General features: G+C 43.0%; 1 protein-coding gene and 1 long non-coding RNA gene across 8 annotated transcripts in view; one reads left to right on the top strand and one right to left on the bottom strand.

Annotated features, from left to right (window-relative positions):
- Positions 1–15,919, bottom strand: part of SCMH1 (Scm polycomb group protein homolog 1) — a 177,539-nt gene extending 161,620 nt beyond the window's left edge. For 2 of the 7 annotated variants that reach the window (XM_072771669.1, XM_072771684.1), the window contains exon 1: positions 15,800–15,864. The gene's annotated coding sequence lies outside the window, so the exon portion shown is untranslated. Of the gene's footprint in view, positions 1–15,799 lie in introns of all 7 variants that reach the window. The other 5 variants (XM_072771672.1, XM_072771673.1, XM_072771679.1 and 2 more) reach the window with 5 other exon arrangements.
- Positions 15,920–16,109: 190 nt separating this feature from the next.
- LOC140602345 (uncharacterized) overlaps positions 16,110–18,974 on the top strand; it is a 32,347-nt gene continuing 29,482 nt past the window's right edge. Inside the window, exon 1 of the long non-coding RNA XR_012005292.1 lies at positions 16,110–16,690. This is a non-coding gene — a long non-coding RNA (uncharacterized lncRNA). The remainder of the gene's footprint in view (positions 16,691–18,974) is intronic.

Genomic DNA, 18,974 nt, shown 5'->3' with positions numbered 1-18,974 from the left:
ATAGCCTATAAGGCCATACCAGTGAATAACGAGGAACATCAATCCTGAGTTAAGCTGGTCAATCTGAAAACACTGGGTAGGAAATATAGCTTTTCTTAAAAAGTTTCATTCTGCCTAGAACCTGCATAGGAGGCTTGCTGAACTGTAAAATCACCCAGGGCTAAAAATGGCACAAGGAAAGACAGAAAGGCAGGACCTACAACTATGGATAAGACTGAGACATAAGAGTCTTGATTCCCCTAGGGTCCTTTCAAGCACCTCTGTCTGTTATGCACTTCTTGCCTGATAAAGCTGAGATACAATCTAGAAGGAGTTTATTAATAACTCCCTTCCCCAGACCCTATTTCAAATTAATTGAGCCAATAATTTCCTTTTTTCGCTTCAATCCATGTTAGTTGGGTTTCTGTTCTTTACAATCAAAAAGTGTTAATATACTACCAACATTTAAAAAAACTAGTGCACATTTAAAAAAAACTAGTGCACTGCTTTTTTTCCAAAAGGATCACCAGAGGCACTAACCTCAAATCTACTAAAAACAGAATTTCCAACTCAAGGTATCTGTTAATTCTTAATGTGTGCTCCAGATGATCAAACAAATTGGGAAAACAAAAGTCTGGTTGTCTCTTCCCTTATTCATGAAAGAGTAATTGTTATTTCCCAGCAATACAGAGAAAGAATATTATAATAATTATTATTTAATTATTTATTTATTTACACTAAGAGCCCACCACCATATCAGCATCCACATAGTATGCATATAGTGAGGCATGAAAAGTGTAAGATGTGGCCTTGCTTAACTAGGATCTTGTGGCCTTTAAGTCATGGAAAAGGCAATACGTACATATACATACAATGCTAAATGTGTCTGATCAATGGAATAAATTAAGTATCTTTTTGGTAGATTAGGGGTGAAAGACATAAGATTTAAACCCCTTTCCATCAGACAACAAATCCATTTTCAAAATATGGTCAGTGTAAAATACACTTCCCTCTTACTATAAGGTGAAGGAGCACAAAAAGGAAAAAAATGTACATAATGGAAACAGTTCATTAATTCTAATTTTGATTTAACCAACATATATTTGAGCACTTACTATGTAAACATTTACTGTATTAGGCACCTAAATATAGGTTTTCATTGATTACTAATATTCAGAAACACCAGCAAATTAGCAAATTGTCTGAAATGACATTTCTCTTTTCAGCCTAATGGTTTATTTAAATACCATCATTAAGGAATTTAACATATCAAAAGAAAATTGTCAGTGCTGAGAATAAAAAAGTCAACAAAAACATTACTTAACATTTTACCAAATTCAAATAGCAGGTTCTCAAAAAGACAACTTTGACACCTAAGTGTCCAGGTCAGCATAAAACATCATCCACTCATTGTTAAGGCTGTTAATAGAATTCAGCCCAAACAACCAATTCTTGTTTATTCACTAAGTTGCATTAAGTAATTAAGTCAGAGGAATAACATCTCTTGGAGAGTAAGTTCTGAAGCAAGAAATAAGCAAAAGAATTGCTGTCTCTGATGGTATTTGTTTAGCAATATTTTCTAAGCTTTCTATATAGAGAGAGGATATCTAGGGTCATTAATAATTATTTACAGAATGTGTTCTTGAAGATAGATTTCTATGAATGGTTATCTTTAAATGTAGGTACAACTACAACTGATGATTAAAATATACTTAGTAGAAAACTATAAACTCTGTAATTAAGCGACTTCTCAAGTTTTTTCTTGGGATGTCTGGGTGGCTCAGTGGTTGAGCGTCTGCCTTTGGCTCAGGGCCTAAGGAGTCCCAGGATCTGATGAAGTCCCACATAGGGCTCCCCGCAGGAAGCCTGCTTCTCCCTCTGCCATGTCTCTGCCTCTCTCAACATCTGTGTCTCTCATGAATAAATAAATAAAATCTTTCTTAAAAAAAGAAAGTTTTTTCTTAAAAACTAAATCCAGGACTTCTTATCAACTTATATAGCATCTGCAGAAAAAATAACTATGCAACTTATACACACACACACACACACACACACACACACACATATATTGGCAATAGGTATTAGCGCTATTTTAGGGTCGCTCAAATAGCTCAAATACAATAACATTCCTGTATGAACAGCATCACTTTTGTTCAGAAGCAAATATGGGAACTTATCTACAAAAATTCTACCAAATAATGGCATGGTGCTTTCACAGGCAATATTATGCGGTAAGAATCTTTTACATTTTTCTGAGTCCTCCCTGTTGAGTAGCATTTGGCATATTTTTGTCATCTACATGTATGAGACACTGAGATTTAAAAAATTTATATGGATAGTATATGGATGGGCATCTCTGAATGGGAAGAGGGGAGCAAAGACTGGACGTAATGCTGGGAAGAGCACAATGGGACTTCAATTACACAGAAGTCCTCCCTTAACTGTGGTTTCAGTTAAAAAAAAAAAAAAAAAAGAGTTAATTCTTACAAGTCTACTTTGCCTCCTGTACAGAGAGTCTTAGAACTACATCACACTGCTTGTGAACGAAGTGTGCACGGTGAAATGCAAAGAGGTCTAGGGTTGAAGTGAGCCTGGTCTGGGTTTGAAACTGAGTCCTATCACTTATAAATGCATGATTTGGGCCACATATCCTTTCAGTTTCAGTTTGCTTACGCATAAAGTGGAGCTAATAATACCTTTTTGCAGGTGGGTGAGAACAACATACACCTGCATGTTGGAATATGTCTGAAGGATACTCAAAAAAAGTTATTCTCTTTGTTAGTATGGTACACTACACAGAGTTGATATGCTTTAAATACATCCTGGAATAAAGTGGGATATGTATAAATAAACACAGAAGATACTGGCTGTTACTTTTATACTGGATAAATAAATTGTGAGACAATTTCACAAGCCCTCATGTTTTTTTCAGGTACCAATTATGTGCCTGACATAGAGAAGCCACTCAAATGTTTGATGATTCCTCTATTAGATTTCTTTGGTCAAGAGAATGAGATTCCTGTTTTATGACCCTGGACAAACCACACATCCCTTTTCTTTTCTTTTCTTTTCTTTTCTTTTCTTTTCTTTTTTTAAAGATTTTATTTATTCATGAAAGACACAGAGAGAGAGGCAGAGACACAGGCAGAGGGAGAAGCAGGCTCCATGCAGGGAGACCGATGTGGGACTTGATCCCAGGACCTGGGATCACGCCCTGAGCCAAAGGCAGACGCTCAACCGTTGAGCCACCGAGGTGTCCCCCACATCCCTTTTCTTTCTTTTTTTTTTTTTTTTTTATGATAGTCACAGAGAGAGACAGAGAGGCAGAGACACAGGCAGAGGGAGAAGCAGGCTCCATGCACCGGGAGCCTGATGTGGGATTCGATCCTGGGTCTCCAGGATTGCGCCCTGGGCCAAAGGCAGGCGCCAAACCGCTGCGCCACCCAGGGATCCCCCACATCCCTTTTCTAAGCCTCAATTTCTTCACTGAATAGTTGACTTAATAGTCATGGAACTTACGAGTTGGAAGAAATTTTAGACATCACCTATTGCAATCCCCTTGCCTAAATTAGATACAGTGAGGGGCAGACTGGGACTTCACTGGAAATCCCAATCACCAAGTCATAATTCTTTCCACACACCTCAGATCTCTTTCACCTCCTTATCTATGAAATATTGGAGACTGAAGTACTGATTGTTGGAATATTATCCATTTCTAAAAATCCACTAAGTCAATAACATCCTTACTTCTACCTTTATTAAAGCCAGAAGACAAAGAAGAATAAACAAAGCTGTCAATATTAATCCTAGTTAGCTAAAATGCTAACTAGGGAAACTATGATACAGACTGCAGAGGATTAAAATTTTCAATTGTGTTGATATTTCAAATACTTAAATATAGAGACGATCTATTTTGAATAGTCTGACTCCATCAGAGTGTAAATGGAATTACAATCACTAGTTCACAGAACTGGTAGATGGAGTCACTACTATTCTGAGTTATCCATCTATTATCTTGCTAACCCTTTACAAGATCTTACTCCTTCTGCCTTAGCAGTCAGTTGTTCTTGCCCTTGTGTTCCTATAGCACTCAATATTTCAATGAGAACACTATTTATAATAGATTGAATGAGGTTGAACCATTTGAAATTGCTTATTAGACCATTTTAGACCAATAAAAATAGCAATTTTACATGATTCATCCTAATAACATCTCTTTATATTTCTGCTACTCCCTTCCTCCCTGCATTACACTCATAACAAGAACTACACACTATTTTTTTTTAATTTTTATTTATTTATGATAGTCACAGAGAGAGAGAGAGAGGCAGAGGGAGAAGCAGGCTCCATGCACCGGGAGCCCGATGTGGGATTCGATCCCGGGTCTCCGGGATCGCGCCCTGGGCCAAAGGCAGGCGCCAAACCGCTGCGCCACCCAGGGATCCCCACACTATTATTTTTTAAAAATATATACATAATACTTTATATATAGAAAAAGTTATAAAGCATAATGGGCACCCATATATCCACAGCCTAGCTGAAAAAGTATTTGCCAGTACACTAGTCTCCCTTAGCTGTGGGGTAAATATGTTCCAAGACTCCCAGTGGATGCCTAAAACCACAGATAGTACCAAACCCTGTATATACTCTTTTCCTATACATACATACATACATACATACATACTTATGGTAAAGTTTAATTTAAAAGTTAGGCACAATAAGAGATTAACAACAATAACTGATAATAAAATAGAACAGTTATACTATAATAAAAGTTATGTGAATGTGTTCTCTCTCTCTCTCAAAATATCTCATGGTACTGCATTCACCCTTCTTGTGATGATGTGAGACGATAAAATCCCAGTGTGATGAGATGAAGTGAGGTGAATGACAGAGGCATTGCCACATAACTTTAGGCTACTACTGATCTTCTGACCATACATCAGAAGGAGGATCCTCAGCTTTCCGAACATAGTTGACTACGGGTAACTGAAACAGCAGTTAAAGGAGGACTACTGTATCATGTAAGCCTCCTGTGTGCTCCTCCCAGCATTATTCTTAGTCTTTTCTCCCTGACCTGCCATTCAGAAATACCCACTATACTTAAATTGATATTTATCAGGACCATGCAATTGTTCAATTATGATTTAAGTATGCTTCCCTAAATAATATATGCATGTTAAACTTCATGTAAACGTGTTCTGCCATTTGGTTTATTCACCTTGTATTTGTGATATTTATCCAAGTTTCTAGATAGGTCTAGTTCATTTTTATTATTGTATAGACTTCCATTAGGTAAATATACTGTAATATTTTCTCTCTTTTATTGATAGACATTTGTAATAGTCTGAAGTTTTTGCTATAATAAAGTTGCATGAATATTTTATGTCTCTTTATACATACACTGGAGAGTTTCCAAAGGGTACTGACCTAGAATTGTTGGACTATAGATTATATGTACTTTAGTTTTAATAGATACTGCTCAAATTGTTCTTTGCCATGATTGTACAATTTCTATTCCCATAATAGTATCCAAGAGTTCTAACTTCATATCCTAGCAGTGTTTGAAATTATCAGACTTCTTAATTTTTGCCTAATAGCTATGAAATGACCCCTCATTAGAGCTTTAATTTCCCTTTAATTATTGGTCAATGGCTAATAAATATTTAGGTTACCTCCTTTATGCCTTGTTATTTTTCTATGAATTTGTCTTTTTCTAATCTATTTGTGGGAATCCTTTATTATCACAGATAGTGATATTTGGCTGATTCATGTACCATATATATTCTTTAATTTTGTGACTTGTTTTTGCATTTTAAAAATTATAGTGTTAAAAAATATGGCACTCCTCTTTGTTACTGTATGTAGCACTATGTCTAGCAGTCAGTAGATGCTGAATATTGAATGAATGAATGAATGAATGAATGAAAAACTGAACAAATACAAAGAAATTAGATGTTTTAAAACTTCTATATTCCCTTAATTTGGAGTTATGATTGTCTATGCCTATTAGGCTTTATAAACTTTTATACTCCCAGGGCACCTGGGTGGCTCAGTCAGGTAAGTATCTGCCTTCAGCTCCTGTCAGGATCTCAGGGCCCTGGGACAGAGCCCCTGCATAGGGCTCCCTGCTCAGCTGTTCCCCAGCCCCACTTGTGCACTCTCTCTCTCTTACTAAAAAAATAAACTTTTACACTCCCAAATTCATATTTAAAATTCATTTATATTTAAAGAAAAAAATTTAATCTGGTTTGAAGACTTTCTGGCAGTCCCTGCTAACTGGAGGTAACTGGAGATAAAATAGCATACTAAAATATCAAGGTTGGAAGTCTAACATTCTAAATCATCTAAGACAAATGATTGCTCCCTTCTTAAATATCTCCAAGAACAAGTATACTGGCTCTCATGTTTTCTATTATACTTTACAGGACATAATGACTAAAATAGCCTTTATTTCCATCATGTTTGAATGCCCCAGAGGAAAATCTACACAAGCACGAGTGTAAAGCAATTATAACAAATAAGAAAACACTTGGAAATATGTTATAATATGCCAATGAGCAACAGACGTAGTGATTAAAATGAATGTACAATATGCATATGCTTTAATTTTGATAGCTAACAATTGTAGTATAGTAACATTTACAGTAGATGCAGAGAGAAAAAACAAATGCAGCAGCCTTAAATGTTTCAAAATATACAGAAATTAATACATGATGACTTGCAACAGAAACAGAAGTTCAGACAGCACAGGTCTTTTTTTTTTTTTTTTTTTTTTTATTTTTTTTATTTATGATAGTCACACAGAGAGAAAGAGAGAGAGACGCAGAGACACAGGCAGAGGGAGAAGCAGGCTCCATGCACTGGGAGCCCGACGTGGGATTCGATCCCGGGTCTCCAGGATCGCGCCCTGGGCCAAAGGCAGGCACCAAACCGCTGCGCCACCCAGGGATCCCAGACAGCACAGGTCTTAAAAAGGAAGTCACAGGAGGCAATGAATCATTCTGGACAAAGTACAAGATTTGTAGTAAGACGACATAGTTTTGAGTTGTTCTGACATTGACTAGCCATTTGATATTGGACACATCATTTACTCCACCTGCACCTCAGTTCTTTATCAGTATATAGAGTTCATAATGATCTAGCATCCTACCTAACAGGGTTATTATGCATTTCAATTTAAATAAGAAAATGTATGTGACATCCTTCAATAATAACCTTCCTCACATCCAGTGTCCTCTACATCATCCCTGAAACTCCCAGGCAGAACAAGATATAAAGTCCTCTGGAATGGATATTGTATTTGTCGGCTCAGGCTGCCATAACAAAGACCACAGACTGGGTGGCTGAAACAACAGGAGTGTATTTCCTCACAGTTTCACAGGCTAGAGGTGTTGGCAGGGTTAATTTCTTCTGAGGCCTCTCCCCTAGGCTTATATAGACGGCTGTTGTCTCCCTCTCTCTTCATTCACATGGTCTTTCCTTTGTGTCTGTGTCCTAAACTCTTTTCTTATACTATGACACAAGTCATAATGGATAAGGGCCCATCCATATGACCTCATTTTATCTTAATTACCACTTTAAAGGCCCTATCTCCAAATACAGTCACATTCTGAAATACTGAAGGTTAGGACTTCAACATAAAAATTTTGAGGGGAGTGGGAGTGCAGGAGACATAATTCAGCCCATAGCAAATACGTAGAAAGCAACCATGCAGCACCCACCACTGCTATAGCACTTAGTATATTGTAATAGAACTACCATTTTTGTCTCCTCTAGTAGGCTATAAATGCCTGCACAGAACTGAATATTTCCTTTTTTAAAATTTTTAAAAGATTTTATTTATTTATTTATTTATTTATTTATTTATTTATTTATTTATTTGAGAGAGAGCAGAGGGTGTAAGGGAGAGGATCACAGGGAGAGAGACCAGCAGATTCTGCACTGAGTGCACAGCCTGACGTGGGGCTTGATTTCATGACTCTGAGATCATGACCTGAGCCAAAATCGAGAGTTGGACGCTCAACCAATTGAGCCATCCAGGTGCCCTTTGAATATTTCCTATTAATCTCACAAGTGTCTAACAGAGTGTATGTTCAACAGAAGGCTCCAATAAACTGCTGGTAACAACCTATGACACTTTCTATCAAGGAACAATTAGAACTAATCTAGCCTACGAGAATTTTTTTTAATGGAGTTTGTAATATGCCAGAGATTTAAGAGAGAGGACAAATTTTTCACTTTTATCTTTCCAAAAACTACTTTGTTGCCAAGTTCTCATCCTTTCCATCCCAGGCTTTATTCTCAGATTACGTATGTTGAACTTTCCTTAAGCAATGAACCTGGAGACTACATGACCACCGCAGAAGTCAGTGACTTCTCCTCCACTCGGCTGAACTTCTGGAGTGTTTAAGGAGTTGCATATAAGAGTTAGTTATGTGTCTTACCTTCCCCTTATAAACAGTGAGTTCCCTGAGAGAAAGGACTATACCTTAAATGTCTTGGAGTGATCAACAATAACTATTTACTGAATAAATGTAAATTTCTCTAAAACAGATTCACTCTTGTGGAAGAGAAATATTCTTAAAAGAGGTGGGGCAAGAAAAGTGGCAAGGTTGAGTTCAGTCTGGGACATACTGACTTTGCTTTAAGCATTATCTCTCACGAAATATCTTTTTATTAGGTCCATTTCAGTGTCGGAAGGTTTTCACTTAGTATATTAGGACCTGTAGTGATGGGACATAGTGATTTTAAAGTAGGTATGATACCTAGCTACTTGTGAAGCTGACTATAGGTAGCTAAATATATCGTTCTAACACTCAGAAGAGATTATCTTGACTATAGATAGAAATTTGAGTCATGAGCATATAGATGTTACTTATAAGTCAAGTGAGTGGATGAGATTGCTAAGGGAATGTACAGAAGGTGGCTTAGGACCAAAGACAGGCAAGAGAAGGGAGGCTCTCATCTGGGATGAGAATGGCACTGGATGAAGTGGCCAGGGAAGAACCAACGCGCTGAAGTGCATCAAAGCCAAAGGGGGGTGGGGGTGGGAATACCATTCTGAGGAAGAGGGAATTATCATGAATGTAAAATGCTGCTATTAAGTCCTGAAAATGCTTGCCTCCCCCTGGCATTAACAACAAGGAGAAGGCTGATGACCCTGATGAGAACAGTTCAGAGACTATACGATTTGGACTAGTTTCTAAATTTTATATCTTAGTTTCCTTTCTTTGCAAAATAAGGAGACTTGTCTCCTCATGAGTGTTTTGAAGATTAAATAAGTAGCAATAATAGCAAAAGTAACATGTGAATGCAACATATATAGCATTCTACAACATACTGGACACTGTACAGAGCTCTTTAATACAGATTCTCTCACTTAAAAAAATCACGCATACACACACAAAAAACACAAAAATCTTAAGGTACTATAGTACTTAATAAGTACTATTATCATCCTCATCTTCAGATAAGGAAACTGAAACTTACTGATAGAGACTAGAAACCAGAACTTGATGAACAGGTAAAAATGAGAGTTTATATATTAAATGTATATAACTCAAGAAGTTTGAGTTAAGGGTAGGTGACTAGATGGTACCTGGAGGGAAACATGGACTTAAGATTTTATTTATAAGATTTACCTGAAGATGGGAGACATCTATAAACAGATTTTGGGAGATTTAAATAAACAAAGAAAAGAGCCGGAAGAGGGAAAAAAGGTTGAAGGCAATGAAAAGACAGGGGTCAGAGATGTAGCCTTGGGAAAGAAGCAGCAGCAAGAAAACAAAGGTATGGTTTTAAGAAACAGGTTTGACGTAAGATCTCATAGAGACCAGGCAAAGAAATAACTAGGTATTGAATGGCCCAATGGCAATAATCTGTATAAGTGTGTGATTTTCTCCAGTAGGCCTCAGAGCTGTAACTACTGCTAAGAAGAAAGAGGTTCAATTCAACAAGGTTTGAGATTTTGCCCAGAGAAGGACAGAAGAACAGTAGAGCAAGGGAATAGAGGACTGATGGCAAGAAAGTGAATGAACTAAATTATAGACTGAGGAAGTTAAGCTGGATAGGGAAGGAAGTGAAGATAGGCCTCAATGAGAACAAACAGAGCTGGTGGGGATAGCCAAGGTCAGGCAGAGGCACTGTGAACAAAGCTGCATGTCTTCATTTATAGCTTCAGAGGCGGGCCATCTCTGGGTGATAAGGCTCATGGTGTGACTATGAGAGTTGATAAGCTAAAAACATGGTCACTTGAGTTGAAGAAGCTATTGTGATAGAGTAATAATAATCTGTGTGAATACTGAAGTCACTCAGGGTGAGGATGGAACCTGAGGTGGAGAGGAAGACTGTACCAGCTAGGTCCTAAGTGATGGAGAAGATCTACATACAAGATGACAAGAGTTACCATATAGCCCCTGTGCACCACAGAGCACAGGGATTTTAAGAGGATGGACAAGTAATGGTCAGTTAATAGTGGTGCACAGAAAACCACAGTCATCCTTGTCTCTCTCATTTTGTACAGTGTGGGAGAATGCACTGCCCCCTTTTAAAAGAATTACAGTGCAAGTGACAGTGTTCTCCATGACTCCTCAGATGAGAGGCCTGACTTCCATTTAAGGCCAGAACACACAAGAAACCTAGTAAGATGGGTAACAGGGTAGGAAGGAGGGGTTTGAGAGAGCAAATGGAAAGGTATGAGAGGGAACAAACAAGCAGGGAAGCAGGGTTGGGAGAGAGGAGGAGGAAGCCGAGGCAGCACAGGAAAAGCAGTACAGAAGACAAGTGAGTGGAAGGGATAGGACAAAGATAACAGATGAGAAGACTTGCTGGCTTTATATGGCCATAAGGTTATCAAAATAATTAGTTCTAGCAGTGCCCTGGTGGCAAGGGAGTTAGCACTAAGACCTTGGCAATGGTTTGAGGGGAGGGGCAACATCTGAGTGCCTATTATGTAACTGACATTATGTAAAGTGCTTTACACTTCCCATCTTAGTTAAACCTCATACCTAACAAAAATCCAGGAACTGAGGACCAGAGAGGCAAAGTGACCTGCCCAGGGTTGTACAATTAATATTTAGTGATATTTTGCATAAAAAAAGACATTTTGAAATCAGAGCATCCTTAGTCACTTTCTACCAATAAGGGCTTATATGTTTCTTAACTCCATTATGCCTACACCAAACAAGGTTATCTCAGGCATTAAGCTACAACTATAAAATCTGGGGCAGCCCGGGTGGCTCAGCCGTTTGGCGTCGCCTTCCGCCCAGGGTGTGGTCCTGGAGACCCGCAATCAAGTCCTGCGTCGGTTCCCTGCATGGAGCCTGCTTCTCCCTCTGCCTCTCTCTGTGTGTGTGTGTGTGTGTGTGTGTGTGTCTCATGAATAAATTTTAACAATCTTTAAAAAAAATAAAAACAAATCTGAAGAGTTATTTTTTGAAGCTAAAACTGGCCTACATATGAACTTATTTTCAAATGTGGAATTTCCTACTTGTTTTACTTCAAATAAAAATCCCAAGTTTCTGAAACTATAAATTTTAGATAGGAAACTGAGGTAGGGGAAAGAGAATGTACAATCTATGGTTCCCTAGTCTATCTAGAACCAAGTCCAAACTCCATAGTTACAGGTCTTTAATACTATGGCCCCAGCTCATCTCTCCAGTCATATCGGTCATTGCTGACTTCCACAATAATACTGAGATCTGTGGCAACGATCAATTTTTAACAAACATACCTGCACTTTTCCCTCTTTGTAACTCCATCTAACTACTTAATCTACTGAAATTTGTTCTCCAAAACCCAAATGAAATTTATTTTTAATGTGAAGCCTAACCTTGCTTCCAGATATTGAGGAATGATGGCTCCCTCCTAGGAACTCTGTATCCCTTTGCTTTTTCTTAGAGTACTTATTGCCTTATAGTTTAAATTAGCATGAGAAAAGTTCCACCAGCAGAGCATAAGTCCCCTAAACGTAGCTGAAAGAGAACATTTCCTTTAAATTGCTTTTCTAATGATTTTATACACATAATTTCATGTAGAATTTGTGACAACCTATGAAATAGGAATTTATTTTTTACAGGTAAGGACACTGCAAGTCACACAGGTTAGACAATATGCTTATAGTCCTAAAGTTAGTAGGTGACAGAGCCTATATTTGAATCTTGGTCTTTCTAACTCAAAATGTAGGCTCTTTCCAGAAACCATGGGTATAATCTCACTGCTTTATCTGACTGCTTCCTACCTACCTACTAATCATCAGTGGGGAAACCTCCATTGACTTTTGTCATTAACAATCAGCAAAAAGGATTGATATAGGGTATTCGCCTTCCTACTTTTGAAGACAAAGAACAGACTCTTGAGAGCAAAAAGAATGATTAATATGAGTCCTAAATAAAGCTGAAGAGATCAGAATCCTGCTCCCAAGAAGGAAAGTAAAAAAACACTACTTTTCCACTCTTTAAAAACTCCTCTTCCTTTGAGGTGTCCACCATCTGGCTGTATCACTCTCTACCCCTCCTCCTCATCTGTCATCCGCCACCCTCTCGATTAATCCCTTCCATTCACTGCGCCTGGGTCACAATCTTCCTCTCTTCCCTAAATCACTTCACTATCCACACAGATGACCCATTCAATACAACAGCCTCGCAGTTGCTGTCACACTTGGTTTCACCAACCTTCACCTCTGCTGTACCTCAGCACAGAGACCGAGCTGTCACTTGGAAGGGCTCCACACCACACAAGTTAACTCCAATATCCCACCTTCTGACCACAACCTCCCTTTTTTCTGGCTTATTTCTGCCACATCTATTCACTAATTTAACTCAAGCTACTGAAAAATCTTCAAATTCCAAAATCGAATTCATCATCCAGTGTTTCTTGTCTCAGTTAATGTCACCACCATCCCCCTAGTCACCCAAACCAAAATCTGAGCATCATGCTGGACTCCTGGCCTTCTCATCTACACATCCAATCAATCATAAAGCCTCACAGATTCTCAAAACTTCAATCTTTTTTCTTTTTTTAAGGATTTTATTTATTCATGAGAGACAGAGAGGCAGAGACACAGGCAGAGGGAGAAGCAGGCTCCATGCGGGGGACGGGGAGCCCCATGTGGGACTCGATCCCAAGACCCAGGGATCACTACCTGAGCCAAAGGCAGACACTCAACCACTGAGCCACCCAGGCATCCCCAATCCTTTTTCCTCATCCCTATGACCACATTTTAAAAGTGTTATTCCACCACGTCCGATAAAAAAACCTCCAGTGATATAAAAAAAGAAAAATCACCCTCGTATACAAGTACAAGGTCTACTATCATATGGTCTCCACCTCTATTTGCAACTTTATAACTTACCATTTCTGTCTTTACTGTTATATTCTTAGCTTTCAAACTGCTTGTGGTTTTCTATGCAAGCCGTTCCTTTTCCTTCTCACATTGATGCCTTTCCTCGAGCGTACTTTTTACCCTTCTCTGCTTGCCTGGCTTCTACTTAACCATTTATCCTTTGGGTCAGGTGTCCTTTCTTTTCCAAAACTTCCCTCAAGTCCTAGGCTAAACACCCCAACGGTGGGGCAATCACAGCATCAAATGCATCTCTCTCACCTTTTATTCTGAGATGAGTTATTTGGGCATTTAATTTGCCAATTCCACAAGGATTGAAAATGTAATTTACTCATCTCAGTACACCCAGCTAAAGGCTGGTGTCATAAACATAGTGTCAGACGCAAAGTAGATACATAGGCTTAGAGCACTAAGTTTAGTAAATGCCAAGTGTAACTCTGCAGCAGTATCTTCACACCAGTTCTTTCTCATAGAGTTTTCAGTATTTCCAACCATTAACTTCAAGTTCTGTGAAGGGAAGGAACCAGAGCCTTTCCTGAGCCTGTATGGCTCTGTACAGAATGGTTCTATACAAAATTTACCCAAGTGACGTAAAAGGAAATAGCATTTGCACAAACAAACCAGAAATCAAAACCTGACGTGTGCTACAAACTTCAAAACCACTGACCAATTTAAAAAATAAAGACATAAAAACAAAGATAAAGAGCCAATTCTGACTGCTGGTACGTGCTTGCCTACATCATAAAAACAGTGAAAGTTTGCTTAGAATTTGAACAGGGTCCCCAGACACAAGTTTGGCATTTTATCTACACGGCCATCACATCTCTGCTGGACTTTAAAAATTACTAACCTGCAGGGCTGCTTAGGGTTGGACGTTAGGACGCTGGTAAAAGGCACTTTTTAAAAATTTAACCCTCACATACCAAGGCTGAGTGATGAAAAAGCAAGAAAAAAATAATGCTGGTAAATGAGCAACAGAAAATGTTCTTTTTCATAGTAATTTTGGGCCTTCTGCTGGCAGTTAGAAACAGAGCAAAGAGTTCGATGTAATAAGCATTCCCCTCTCCAACTAAATATTGAACTGCAGTCTGGCCCCAAACTAGGTCTCAATCCTTTTTCAGGGTAAAAATAATCAGCTCTCCTATTTGCGCGCTGCACTGTCTGCCACACTTTGATACACATCGGCTCTCTCGATAAAGTGTTGACACAGTTGTTTGTTTTTATTTTTAATGAGGGGGGAAACCCAAATAGCTTCCTAAAACAAGATCTCTTTTTAGTTCGTTTGAACACAGCACTGGTCTTTTTTTTTTTTTTTTTTTTTTTTTTAAGTTCAAACTACAGCACAGAAATGAGGAAGGGGGGGCGGGGAGGGGGGCAGCCCGGGTGGTTCGACGGTTTAGCGCCGCCTTCAGCCCAGGGAGTGACCCTGGAGACCCAGGATCGGGATCGAGTCCCACGTCGGGCTCCCTGCGTGGAGCCTGCGTCTCTGCCTCTGCGTGTCTCTCATGAACAAATGGTAAAATCTTTTAAAGAAAGATAGAAAAGAAATGAGGAAGGGAATACTTTTTTATTATTATTTTTTATTTAAGCAGGTCAATCCGTGGGACCAAGGAACTTCTTGGGGAAACTTGTAGGTTTTGTCTCCTCACACAGCGAGAAGCCCTCCTTCGAGGCGGACGCGGGCAAGCTCCTTCAGAGGAGAGACCGGAGTAAACCGCGTTAAAAACACCCGAAGGAACTGGAATTAGCTGAAGAGAAGACACGACTCCGGGGACGGGATCCCTACCTCAGACACCTCACAGCTGCCCATGAGGGAGAAGAACCGCTTAGAACGTGGGACCGCGGTTTCCCTCAACCGGAACCGGATTTCTGGGACAGAACGGCTTTCCCATCCCTGGACGAGGTGTTCGGACGGGTTCGTCAAACGGGGAGGGTGTTTTGGGGGGTGTTTCCCCGAGGCCTCGGGACGCGGCGGGAGCGCCCCTCCCCGTCAGGGGCTGTTCTGGGGCTCACCCCGCGCCCCCCCAGCCCCTCCCGGGGCCCTCGGGCCGGCGCTCCGCGGCTCCACACCTGCTCTCCCCGCCCGTTTCCGGCCCCGCCGCCCGCGACCCCCCGGCAGCCCTCGGCGCCCGAGCGGAGCGACGGACCGACCGACCGACCGACAGCCGCTCGGACGGGGACCCGCCGCGACCCCTCCGCACGCGCCCCCCGCGTCAGGGCCGCTGAGGCGCCGCGGCCGCCGGGGCAGGGGGCGGGGGCGGGGGCGGGGGCGGGGGCGGCTGCCGAGGGCCGCGCTCCGAGCGCAGCCAGGCCCCCGGCCCGACAGGCAGCGGCCGGCCGGCGGGCCCTCAGGGCGGGGGCGGAGGCGGAGGCCCGCGGGGCCCGTCGCCGCCTCCTCGCCCCGGGCGGCGCCCGCCGGCCCAGGCCCCTCAGGGCGCGCGCCCGCCGGGGAGCGGAGGCGGCGGCCGAGACGCTTACCTGCGGGCGCAGCGGCGGCGCGGGGCGGCTCACTCCCTTCCCGCCGCCATGTTTCCGCTGCGCAGGGAGCCCGAGCGGACGCGCGGAGGGGCGGGCGGGCGGCCGGGCGGGGGCGGCTCCGGGGCCGGCGGGCGGGCGCGGGCGGGCGGCGGGGGGCTCGACCGCGGCGGCGACGGCGGCGGCGGCGGCGGCGGCGGCGGCGGCGGCTCCCGGGCCCCGCCCCTCCCTCCCGCCGCGGGGTGGCGCGCGCCTCGGCCGTTGGGCCCGCGCGCGGGGGGCGGGGCGGCGAGGGCGCCACCGAGCGGCCCGGCCCTCCCCCCGGGGGCCCGACCCGGGCGGGTAAACTGAGGCCGGCAGAGGGCGCAGGGCTCAGGTTCGAGTCCCGCCGGGGGCGAGGCGGCCGGGCCACGAGCGTTCAGGTCTCGGCCCCGCAGCCCGACTGACGGGGCTCGGGTCCCCGCCCCGCCGCTGACCCGCCGGGTGATGGATGACCTTGAGCCAGTGACCTCGCTCCTCGCCCGCCGGGGGCCGCGTGTCACGTGACCGTGCTGTACTCGGTCAGCGCAGGCCCCGCCGCCCCCGCAGGGCTCCGCGGGCGCGCGTGGGCCCCCAGGGTCGTGGTTCCGGCGCCCGCTGGCGCCCCGCCGCGCTCCCCGCCGCGCTCCCCGCCTCCTCCGCCCCCATCCGCCCCCATCCGCCCCCATGCGCCCCCATGCGCCCCGGATGGCCCCACGCACAGGGGGACACCGCTGGCCCGGGGTCCGCCGGCGAGTGAACGACTGAGGGGGGAAGACTGACCGCCGCCTGTCTGACCTCGACGCCTGCGTACGCTCCGCCCGCAGGGAGCGGTCGGCTCCGCGGGGGTCCAAGGAGGCCCGAGAGCCCGACACGGTCAAGTTGGCTCTTAGCGGAGCCTGCGGGGTGGGGGTGGGGGTGGGGGTGGGGGCTGATTTGGGGGCAGAGAGAGAAGGATGGATGCAAAGGCGTAAAGACGTGACGCCGTGTGGCTGGCTGGTGGGAGCGGCGTGGCAGGAGTGTGGAGACCTATGGACCGGGTGGGTGGTGATGCGGCTGAAGGAAGCCAGAACCCGGGAGGAGGCGTTTAGGGGGTCCAGAAGGACCTTGGATGTCCTTGTCTGTCTACCTTAGAAGTCACCCTGTAGGCCAGTGGTTTTCATCGCGTGGTCCCCCGCGACCCCTGGATCTCCCTCGGATCCTTCCCGGGGTCACTGAGCTCCGAATTATTTTCAGAATAATGCTAAATGTGGTTTTCTTTCTTTCTTTCTTTCTTTCTTTCTTTCTTTCTTTCTTTCTTTCTTTCTTTCTTTCTTTCTTTCTTTCTTTCTTTCTTTCTTCTTTTCTTTCTTTCTTTCTTTCTTTCTTTCCTTTTTTCACCCATTCTCCCACGAGTGTACAGTGAAGTTTTCCATACAACATAGGACATACTGGGAAGCCTGGGTGGCTCAGCGGTTGAGCATCTGCCTTTGGCCCAGGGCGTGATCCTGGAGTACCAGGATCGAGTCCCATGTCGGGCTCCCGGTGCATGGAGCCTGCTTCTCCCTCCTCCTGTGTCTCTGCCCCCCTCTCTCTGTGTCTCTCATGAATAAATAAATAAGAATCTTTAAAAAAAAAAAAAAGAATATAGGACATACGGTATTGCAACAACTTAAATGCAGAAACAGATTTTAGGATCCAGCTGTCTTCTTTTAAGCCAGTCGTTAAAGAAATTGGCACAAATGTAAGACGCCACTCTTCCCATTAATATTTTGTTATAGAAAATGTAGATTTCTTTTTCATTAAAAATGTGTTTATGTTAACATGTAATGAGTTTATTACTGTAATTTTTAAATAAATTAAAATTTAGAAATTTCTCAGTTTTAATTGCTAATGTGGTTAATCTTGACAGAAGGAACAAACTGCATAAAAACAAAAAAAGCCCCTCAAAATCCTCAATAATTTTTACAGCGTGGAAAGGGGTCTGGAGACCAAAAGATTTCTGAATGCCCCTGCTGGAGCATTAAGAAGCTACTGAAGTGTTAAATGGGGGAGTAACTTAATCAGCTTTCTTTCTGAAAGCTTCTTCAGAAAGAGCTTTCAAGACCCAAGCCAGGGCTTGAGGGATATGTTCCCAAGGCACCTGCATACCAGGCAGAAGGATAGAGAAAGGAAAGTGCAGGGCTGAGAAGCAACAGTGCTAGGACACTGGATGGCATCAGTCTTTTTATTCCTAATTTGGTGTAGCCTCATCCTCTGACAGGTCAGCACCAGGGCAAGTGTCTTATTCCTTTATTTCCACTGGGCCCCATGTACTGAGGATTTTGCTCATGTTTTCTGTGAATGCTACTCCTTCTGACCCCAGTACACCTTCCTTCTTATTGCCTGTTTTCTTGAGAAGCAAGTTGTCAGGGAGGTGGATGAGAGGAAGGGAAGAAATTGCTGAAGACAGCCTGAGTAGGCCTGGGAGTCCTGGCAAAGGGTCCTCTAAAGCTCCACAGCCCAGGCTATCCTCCACAAACCTCTAGAGCTCTTTAGGTAGTGAGGGGGGAAACAACTGAATTAAAAGCTCTGCTGTCTGGAAAGCTGCTTTTGAAGAGAAGTTCCCCCACAGTGCTGAGAGTCTATTCCTTTAACATTAAAAAAAAAAAAAAATCCATACCAGATGAAAATTTTTTAAAGGTGTATTAGGAACTTCCTAGCCATACTAAGTATGCAGAAATAGATTCATTATTTTCTTGATTTGTTATATGTTCTGGTAGCAATATCGCACTTTTTTTACAAAGAAATCCTCTTGAGCTGTTGGAGAGTGAAGGATTATATTCCACTTTAACAAATACCCCAGAATGCTATGCTTTGGGGTTCTCATGATGGCTTCTTAAAGTTTCAGGTTGTTAGCTGCCACTTATCTTATGGGCATAATGGTCATTATGCCCATCCCCTTCCTACCTGCTTCTAATTTGCTAAAGCCAAGAAGGTAAATAGTCCAAGCTCCCCAGAGCATCAAATAATCTCTGAATAAGGGTCTGAGGGACTGTCCTAGGGTGAAGCCCTGTGAAAGCCAGCTGCAGTGGCAGTAGAGTGGGGTGGTTGATTATGAGCTGTGGGGTTGGTTAGCCTTAACTTCTCTGGTTTCAGTTTCTTCCTCTCTAGGATAGAAGGGGGATAATCATGTACCTGT

This window comes from Canis lupus, chromosome 13 (genome assembly GCF_048164855.1).
Source record: "Canis lupus baileyi chromosome 13, mCanLup2.hap1, whole genome shotgun sequence".
Taxonomy (NCBI): domain Eukaryota; kingdom Metazoa; phylum Chordata; class Mammalia; order Carnivora; family Canidae; genus Canis; species Canis lupus.
The sequence above is the reverse complement of the archived record's forward strand: the minus strand, read 5'-3'. Positions and strand labels throughout refer to the sequence as shown.